The sequence below is a fragment of the Macaca thibetana genome, chromosome X, assembly GCF_024542745.1.
Source record: "Macaca thibetana thibetana isolate TM-01 chromosome X, ASM2454274v1, whole genome shotgun sequence".
NCBI classification, from domain to species: domain Eukaryota; kingdom Metazoa; phylum Chordata; class Mammalia; order Primates; family Cercopithecidae; genus Macaca; species Macaca thibetana.
The window spans coordinates 117553056-117563731 of record NC_065598.1 but is presented as its reverse complement, the minus strand read 5'-3'; the positions used below and the strand labels follow the sequence as shown (position 1 = coordinate 117563731).

General features: G+C 34.1%; 1 pseudogene; it reads right to left on the bottom strand.

The window, feature by feature from the left end:
• Positions 1 to 1461: 1461 nt before the first annotated feature.
• On the bottom strand, positions 1462 to 2676 carry LOC126946106 (60S ribosomal protein L3-like; annotated as a pseudogene).
• Positions 2677 to 10676: the final 8000 nt, after the last annotated feature.

Below are 10676 nucleotides of genomic sequence, written 5' to 3'. Positions count from 1 at the left end.
TAGGTATGTAATAGTATCTTATTGTGATTTTAATTTACATTTTCCTAATGGCTAATGGTGTTGATCATCTTTTCATGTGCTTATTTGTAATCTGTATCTCTTCTTTGATAAAGTGTCTGTTCAAATCTTTCCTCTATAAATTTCGTTGTCTTATTACTACAGTGATATGGTTTGCATGTTTTGTCCGTTACAAATGTGTGCTAAAATGTGACCTCTAACGTTGAAGATGGGGCCAAGTAGGGGTCATGGGGGCATATCTCTCCTCAGGAATTGCTTGGTGCCCTCGTTTGTAGTAATGAGTGAGTTTTCACTCTGTGTTCACATGAGATCTTGTCATTTCAAAGAGTGTGGCACCTCTCCTCTTTCTCTTGCTTCCTCTCTTGCCATGTGACATGCTGATTCCCCTTCACCTTTCGCCATGATTATAAGCTTCCTGAGACCCTCACCAGAGGCACATACTGGTGCCATGCTTCATGGACAGCCTGCAAAACCATGAGCCAAATAAGACCCTTTTCTTTCTCAGTTATCCTGCTTCAGGTATTCCTTTTATTGCAATGCAAATGTACTAGCACATACAACATTGAGTTGTAGTTTTCTTTTTAAATTCTGTGCATAGGTCTTTTATCAGATATGTATTTGGCAAATATTTTGTCTTTGTGGCTTACCTTTTAATGTTTGTAAAATTGTGTTTTAAAGAACTGCAGTTTTCAATTTTAATTATGTCTTATTTATCGTTTATTTTTCTTTAATGGTTTGTATTCTTGTATAGTCACTATATCTTTGGATAGTCAAAATTCAGGAATATTTTCCCCTAGGTTTGCTTTTAGAAGTTTTATAGTCTTACATTTATGTTATGATATGTTTTTAATTAATTTTTGCATGTGGTTTGATGTATAGTTCAAGGTTCATTTATTAATAGAGATGCATACATTTCCCAGCAACATTTTTCAAAAGACTATCGTGTACCAGTGAATTATATTGGCAATTTGTCAAAGAGATCAATGGAACATATAGATCCATGTCTATTTCTGGATTCTCTATGTTGTTCCATAAATCTCTATGTGTCCTTTTATCAATGCCACACGGACTTGATAATTATAAACTTGTAAGCCTTAAAATTAAATAGTAAAATACCTTGAATTCTGTTTTCCTTAAAGTTGTTTGTATAATTCCAAGTTCTTTGACTTTTTCATATAAAACTTATAATTAGCTTGATAACTTTTATGGAAATAAAACAGCCTGATGGAATTTTGAGTGAGAATGCCTTGATTCATACCAGGAGATTTGATATCTTAATTATCTTAATATATTGTTTTGTAATCTATGATCACTCTGTATCTCTCTTGTTACTTAGATCTTTCTAGATTTCTCACAGAAATGTTTTATTCATATTTATTTATTTTTTTCAGTGGAAAATAATTTTTATTGAGACCCCACCAGCTGCAAAATCTGTTCCTGGCATTAAGCTCCTTCTTCCTTTGCAATTCAGTCTTTCTTGAGTGGTCTCATGAATGCTTTCTTCTCCTTCATAGTCTGGAAGTGGCAATGGCCAAACTTGGAGGTGGTGTCAATGAACTTAAAGTCAATCTTCTCCAGAGCCTGCCATTTGGTCTGGACCAGCAAGGACTTGCAGAGGATGAGCACTCGCTTCTTGGTTCCCACCACACAGTCTATTAGCATGACAAAGTCATTGGTCACTTCGCCACAGTGGACAAAGCCACCCAGAGGTTGATGCTTTTGTCAGACAGGTCATAGTCAATGGAGGCATTGTTCTTGATCGGTTTGCCATCCGTGATAAGGTAACCCTGGCCGATCTTATAGATCTTCTTGTTGATCTCAGTGCCATGATGGTAGCTTTTCTGGCCAGTGTGTGCCACAGAGAAGGCCACATGGGAAAGATGCCATGCCCTAGTACAGGCCACCTTGCACAAGCCTCAGTGGGTCTTGTGGGGCAGCTTCTTGGTGTGCCAACAACTGGTGACCCCTTTGTAGCCTTTGCCCTTGGTCACCCCAATGACTTCAATCATCTCATCCTGCCCAAACACTTGGATCACATGTACCTGTTGCTCGAGCCTCTTCTAGGCCCTGTACAGCTTCTCAGCCATGGTGCCTCGGTTCACCTAGATCTCCATCAGGTGGGCCCTCTGGTGCAGAGGAAGTAAGTGTATCTGGGTGTGGGCAATGACACGGATGACTTGGCAGTACTTCTTCATGCTGCTAGAGTCCTTCTACACCTGCTTCTTGCCATCCTCTTTCTGCCATTTCTTGCAGTACTTGGCAAAGACCTTCTTCTTAGATTTATGCCAGTTCTTGTAGAAACGCCTTTTGCACTCATTGCTGATGTGCTCAGCGAAGATGGTCTTGAAAGTTCAGATGCCTCAAGGGGTTTCCCCATATCCCATAATGCCCACAACCACCATGGGTGGTTGTCTCCACAATGGCCACAGCCTCTACCACCCCTTCATACTCACTTTGGATCCTGGCCTATTGACTTCCCCTCTCGATGTGGGTCATGCCAATCTTTTATCTCAAGAAGGCTGTGAAGGCTGTGTGGACCAGCTTGGAAGGGTCATCCTTAGAGAAGCTCTTCACCTTCCCATGATGCCTGCTGCTGCGCTTTCAAGGCAGGAAGCCGAGGGACCCCTGTCTGGGAGCAGAGAACTTTCTGTGAGACATCACACCATCAAATTCCACTGGAGAAATGTTTTATATTTTTCAGCACATAAGCATTACATTTTGTTAGGCTTATTTATGAGTATTTCATATCTCAATATCATTATAAATGGTAGTGTTTTTTTCATTTAAATTTTCAGTTGTTTGTTGATGGAGTATAAAATTTCAATTGACTTTTATATATGGACTTTGCATTCTGTGATGGTGAAAAATTGCTTCTCAGGTATAACAGATTTTTTTGGAAGATTTTTTTTTTTATAAATAGACAATCATGACATCTGAAAATAAATATAGTTTAATTACTTCTTTTTCAATTTACCTGCCTTTTATTTACTTTCTGTACATGATTGCACTGGCTAGGACCTACAATATTATGTTGAATGCAAGTGGTGAAAGTGAACATCCTTACCTTGTTTCTGATATGATAAAGAATTAAGTCTTTCATCAGGAAGTCTGATGCTAACTGTATATGTTCCAGACATGCCTTTTCTCAGGTTATGAAAATCTCCTTATATTCCTAGTTTGTTGAGAATTTTTGAATAGATGTTAACTTTGTCAAATGCTTTTCCTGCATCTATTGAGATAAATCTTATATAATTTGCATTTTTTTCTTGTTGATATTTTGAATTACATTGATTAATTTTCCCATGTTGAAACAAACTGGTATTCATGTAATAAACCCTACTTAGTCATGGTATATTATCCTTCCTATATATTGCTGGATTTGATTTATTAACATATGTTTTTTAGGATTGTTTGCCAAAGTTCGTGAAGGAGCTTGGTCTTTAGTTTTCTCTTCTTGTAATGTCTTTGTCCGACTTGGTGTCTTGGGAATTTGTGACTCATAAAATTATTTGAAAATTTCTCTCTTCTTTTATTTTCTAGAAGAGTATTTGTAGCATTGCTTTTAGTTCTCCTTAAATGTTTATTATATATTGCCACTGAAGACATTTTTGGCCTTGGATTTTTCCTATGCAAGATATTTTAACTGAAAATGGTATTTGTTTACTAATTATCTTTGGGTTAATCTATTTTTTTCAATAAATTTTGGTAATGTTTGATTTTCAAGAATTGTGGTCCATTTTATGTATGAAATTTATTGACATAGAATTTTTAAAATATTCACTCATGCTTTAAGTCTTGGAAGCATGTGTAGTGATGTCTCCTCTTTTGTTTCTTATATTGGTAATTTGTGCTTTCTTTGTGTTTTATTTTGTCTTCATTAGACCAATTACAGGCATTCTTTTTTTCATCTTGCAGAAATATCATTTTATTGATTATCCTTATTGCTTATTTTAAATTTTATTGATTTCTCTGTTTTGTTTTTACTTTTATTACTTATTTATTGCTCTAGCTTTTCTTCATTCTACATGCTTTGTGTCTGAAATGTTCTACTTCCCCTAGTTAAGAGGAAATATTAAATCATTTTAGATCTTTGTTCTTTACTAATGTAAGCATTTAATCCTATAAAATTTCCCCCAAGCTCTACCTCAGCTGTGTACCACAAATTTTGATATATTGTGATTCTGTTTTCATTTAATTCAAAGGGTATTTAGCATCTCTTATGCTTCCTCTTTGACCATGGGTTATTTAGAAGTGTGCTGCTAAATATACAAAAATAAAGAGAATTGAATTGACAGGTTTTTCTTTCAATACTTTAAAGATATGAATTCACTAATATCAGGTTAACATAGATTCAGACAAAAGTATGCTGTAAATCTTACATTTGTTTCTGTATATGTAATATGTGACTACCATTTGCTCTGTTTGATTTCTGTAATTGTGTCACTTCAAAAATGCTGTATAAATGGAATCACTTTATATGTAATATTTTGTGGTTGCCTTTTTTCACTAAGCAAAATTCCCTTAAGTTTCACTGAGCTCTTGCATGTATCAAAAGCTCATTCCTGTTTATTGCTGAGTAGTATTCCATGGTGTAGAAGTAAACAGTTTAACCATTAACCAATTGAAGGGCATTTGCACTGGTTCAATTTTTGACAATTGCAAGTAAAGTTACTCTGAACATGCATCTACAGGATTTTGTGTGAACATAAGTATCCATTTTTCTGAGATAAATACCTAAGAGTGCAATTGCTGTGTCATATGGTAATCGTATGAACAGTTTCCTAAGAAACTGCCAAACTGATTTTAGTTTCTGTACTATCTTACAGTACTACCAACAACGTATCAATTGTCTAGGTGCACTGCATCCTCATCAGAATTTTATGTTGTTACAATTTCTTATATTTTAGCCGTTCTAGTAAGTGTGTTTTAAGTTGCATCTCTTTGTGGCTTTCATTTGTATTTTCTCCAATGACTAATGATTTTGAACATATATTCATATGCTTGTTTGCCATATATATAGCCTCTTCAGGAAAATGTCTCTCCATATATTTTGCCTATTCTCTAACTATATTGTTTACTTTCTGATGTTAAGCTTTAAGAATTCTTTATGTATTCTAGATTCAAGTTTTTTTTTCAGATATGCAGCATGCAGACATTTTTGTCTAATGTGTAGCTCATATTTTCACCCTCTTATAGTGGTTTTTGGAAGAGCAGAAGTCTGTAATTTTAATGAAGTCCAATTCATAAAATTTTCTTGGACATTTTCAGTGTCAAGTCTAAGAATTCCTTGCCTAGCCCTAGATCCTGAAGTTTTTCTCCTACTTTTTCACTAAAAGCTTTATAGTTTTATGATTTACGTTTAAGTTTCTGGTTTATTTTGAGGAAATTTTTGTATAAAGCAAGAGAGTTAAGGGAGGAGCTATATATCTTTTGCCTGTGTATGTTCAATTGTTCCGAGAAAATATGTTGAAAAGACCATTTTTTCCTCTAATGAATTGCTTTATACCATTGTAAAAAATTAGTGGGGCACATATGTTCATCTCTTTCTAGGTTCCTTGTTCTACTTCATTAATGCCTGTGTATATCTCTTGCACAATATCACAGACTTGATTAGTGTAGTTATCTAATATCTTGAAATTTTGTATACTCAGTCCTATCAATTTATTTATTTTCAAAATTGTTTTAGTTATTTTCATTCCATTGATTTTGATATTTTTTTTACTTTTATACTTTAAAAAATTTAAATTTTGTACATATATAGTAGGTGTATATATTTATGGGGTACATGAGATGTGTTGATATAGGTATGCGATGCATAATAATTGCACCATGAAAAATGGGGTATCTATCCCCTCAAGCATTTATCCTTTGTGTTACAAACAATTGGATAATTTTAGTTTTTGAAAAATATACAATTAAATTATTATTGACTATAGTTACCATGATGTGCTAGCAAATACTAGATTTCATTTGTATTAGTCTGTTTTTACAATGCTGATAAAGACATAACTGAGACTGGGAAATTTGTAAAGTGAAAGAGGTTTAATGGACTCACAGTTCCATATGGCTGGGGAGCCCTCACAATCATGGTAGAAAGGTGAAAGGCACATCTTACATAATGGCAGACAAGAGATAAAATGAGAGCCAAGCAAAAAAGAATACCCCTTATAAGACCATCAGATCTCCTGACACTTATTCACTACCACGAGAGCGGTATGGAGAAAACTGCCCTAATGATTCAATTATCTTCCATCGGGTCCCTCCCACAACATGTGGAAATTATGGGAGCTGCAATTCAAGATGAGATTTTGGTGGAGACACAGCCATACCATATCATCGTTTGTTCGTTCTATTATTTTTGTACCCATTAACCATCTCCATCTTCCCCCCATCCTCCCATTACTCTTCCCAGTATTTGGCAACCATATTTCTACTCTCTACCACCATGAATTCAATTGTTTTGATTTTTATATCCGACAAACAAGTGAGAACATGGGATGCTTGTATTTCTTTGCATGGCTTATTTTACATAACATAATGGCCTCCAGTTCCATCCATGTTTTTACCAATGACAGGATCTTATTATTTTTTATAGCTGAATAGTACTCCATTTTGTATATGTACCACATTTTCTGTATCCATTCTTCTGTTTGATGAACCCTTAGGTTTCTTTCAAATCCTGGATAGTGTAGACAGTGCTGCAACAAACATGGGAGTGCAAATATCTCTTTGATATACTGATTTCTTTCCATTTGATATACACCCTGCAGTAGGATTGATGTATCATATGGTAGCTCTATTTTTAGTATTTTGAGGAACCTCCATACTGTTCTGTATTGTGACTGTACTAATTTACAATAGCACCGACAATATACAAGGGCTCCATTTTCTCCACATCCTCACCAGCATTTGTTATTGCCTGTCTTTTAAATATAAGCCTTTTTAACTGGGGATAGATGGCATTGCATTGTAATATCCATTTGCATTTCTCTGATGTTCAATGATGTTGAGCACCATTTAATATAACTGACATTTTTATGTCTTCTTTCTTTTAAAAATTTATTTATATTTATTTATATATTTTTAATTTTTGTGAGTACATAGCAGCTGTACATATTTATGGAGTACATGAGATGTTTTGATAAAGGCATGCAATGTGAAATAAGCACATTAGGGAGAATGGGATATCCATCCTCTCAAACATTTATCCTTTGTGTTACACACAATCCAATTATACTCTAAGTTATTTTTAAAAGTAATATTAAGTTATTGATTTTTGTCACCCTATTGTGCTATCAAATAGTAGGTCTTATTCATTCTTTCTATTTTTGTACCCATTAACCATCCCCACATCCTTTCCCACTGTTCCACTATACTTCTTAGATTCTGCTAACCATCTTTGTACTCGCTATATCCATGAATTCAATTGTTTTGATTTTTAGATCCCACAAGTGAATGAAAACATACAATGTTTGTCTTTCTGTGCCTGGCTTATTTCACTTAACACAATGATCTCCAATTCCATACATATTGTTGAAAATGACTGTATCTAATTCTCTTTTATAACTAAATAGTATTTTATTGTGTATATGTACCACATTTTCTTTATTTATCTGTTGATGGACACTTAGTTTACATCGAATCTAAGCTATTGTAAACAGGGCTGCAATAGACATAGGAGTGCACATATCTTACCAATATACTGATTTCCTTTTTGAGGGGTTATGTACCCAGCAGTGGGTTTGCTGGATCATATGCTACTTTAATTTTTAGTTTTTTTGAAGAACCTCCAAACTGTTTTTCATAGCGGTTGTACTAACTTACATTCCCACCAACAGTGCACAAGGGTTCCTTTTTCTCATCATCTGTGCAAGCATTTGTTATTACCTGTCTTCTGGATACAAGCCATTTTAACTGGGGTGACATTATATCTCATTGTAATTTTGACTTGCATTGCCCTGATGATCAGTGATGTTGAACAACTTTTCACATGCCTGTTTGCCTTTTGTATGCCTTCTTTTGAGAAATGTCTATTCAAATCTTTGGCTCATTTTCTGGTTGAATTATTAGGTTTTTTTCTATAGAGTTTTTGGAGCTCCTTATATATCCTGGCTATTAACCTCCCGTCAGATGGGGAGTTTGCAAATATTTTTTTTTTACCATTCTAGGGGTTTTCTCTTCACTTTGTTGTTTGTTTCCTTTGCTGTGCAGAAGCTTTCTAACTTGACATAATCCCGTTTGTCTACTTTTGCTTTGATTGCCTGTGCTTATGGAATATTACTCGAGAAATTGTTGCCCAGAGCAATGTTGTGGAGAGTTTTCCCACTGTTTTCTTGTAGTAGTTTCATAATATGAGGTCTTAGATTTAAGTCTTTTATCCATTTTGATGTGATTTTTGTATATGGTGAGAGATACTGGTCTAGTTTCATTCTTCCATATATGGATATCTCATGCTTCCAGCACTATTTATTGAAGAGGCTATCTTTTCCCTAGTGTACGTTCTTGGCATTTTGCCTAAACTAAGTTAACTGTAGGTTTGTGCATTTTTTATGGGTTCTCTAATTTGTCCTATTGCTCTATGTGTCTGTTTTTATGCCAGTACCATACTCTTTTGGTTACTATAGCTCTATAGTATAATTTGAAGTCAGGTAATGAAATTCCTCCAGATTTTTTTCTTTTTTATTAGAATAAGTTTGCCTATTCTATGTCTCTTGTAGTTCCATATGAATTTTAGGATAGTTATCTCTATATTTGTGAAGAATATCATTGGTATTTTGATAGAGATTGCTTTGAATCTGTAGATTCCTTTGGGTTATATCGACATTTTCACAGTATTGATTCTTGCAATCCATGAACTTGGGATATTTTTCCAGTTTTTGGTGTTCCCTTAAATTTCTTTTGTCAGTGTTTTATAGATTTTATTATATAAATCTTTCACTTCTTTGGTTAATTCCTAGGTATTTAATTGTATGTTTGGCTATTGTAATGGAATTACATTCTTGAATTCTTTTTCACATTATTCTCTGTTGACATATAGAAATGCTACAATTTTTGTATATCAATTTTGTATCCTGCAACTTTACTGAATTTGTTATTAGTTCTAATAGATTCCTTATGTAGTCTTTAGGTTTTTTCAAATATAAGATTATACCACCTGTAAGCAAAAATAATTTGACTTTCTTATTGTGAATTTGGATGCCATTTATATCTTTCTGTTGTACAATTGCTGTAGCTAAGCGTGCTGGTACTATGTTGAATAACAGTGGTGATAGTGGGCATCCTTGTCGAGTTCAAGGTCTTAGAGAAAAGGCTTTCAGCTTTTCCCCATTCAGGGTGATACTAGCTGTGGGTCTGCCATATATGGCTTTTATTATGTTGTGGTATGTTCCTTCCATCCACAGTTTTTTAAGGGTTTTTACCATGAAGCGATATTGAATTTTATCAATTATTTTTCAGCATCAAGTGAAGTTTTCATATGGATCTTATCCTTTATTATGTTGATGTGATATATCATATTGAATGATTTGCATATGCTGAACCATCTGTGCATCCAAGAGATAAATCCCCCTTGGTCATGATGGATGATCTTTTGAATGTATTGTTGTATTGTTGAATTCAGTTTGCTGAATTTGTTTGCTAGTATTTTGTTGAGGATTTATGCACCAATATTCATCAGGTATATTGACCTCCAGCTTTCTTTTTAATGTGACTTTGTCTGGTTTGAGTATGAGGGTAATACGGGTCTCATAGCATGAGTTTGGAAGTATTTCCTCCTCTATTTTTCAGAGTAGTTTGAATAGGATTAATATTTGTTCTTCTTTAGAAGTTTAGTAGAATTCAGCAGTGAAGCCATCAAGCCCCAGGCATTTTTTTACTGGAAGACTTTTTATTAAGGCTTCAATCTCATTACTTGTTATTGGTCTGTTCAGGTTTTAAATTTCTTCCTGGTTCAATCATGGTAGGTTGTATGTGTCTAGTAATTTGTCCATTTCTTCTAGATTTTCCAATTCATTGGCATATAGTTGCTCATAGTAGCCAATGATGAGCGTTTGAATTTCTATGGTATCAATTGTTGTGTCTCTTTAATTTCTGATTTCATTTATTTGAATCTTCTCTCTTTTTTCTTCATTAGTCTGGCTAAAGGCTTCCCAGTTTTGCTTATCTTTTCAAAAAACAGCTCTTTGTTTCATTGATCTTTTGTATTATTTTCTTTGTTTCAATTTTGTTTATTTCTTCCCTGATCTTTATTATGTCTTTTATTCTATTAATTTTGGGTTTGCTTTGCTCTTGCTCTTCTAGTTCTTTAATGTGCAATGTTAGATTGTTTATTTTGATATAGACACTTTTAGTTATAGCCTTTACTTTTAGTACAGCTTTTGCTGAATTTTATAGGTTTTGGCATGTTGTGTTTTCATTAAAATTTATTTCAAGACATGATTCAATTTTATTCTTCATTTCTTTACGCACTCACTATTACTCAGGGGCATATTGTTTAATTTCCATGTATTTGAATAGTTTCACAAATTCCCCTTGTACTTAATTTCCAGTTTTATTCCAGTGTAGTCAGAGAAGATGCCTGGTATTATTTCAATTTATCTGAACAGTTTACAGCTTGTTTGTTACCTTACATATGGTCTATCCTTGAGAATGATCCATGT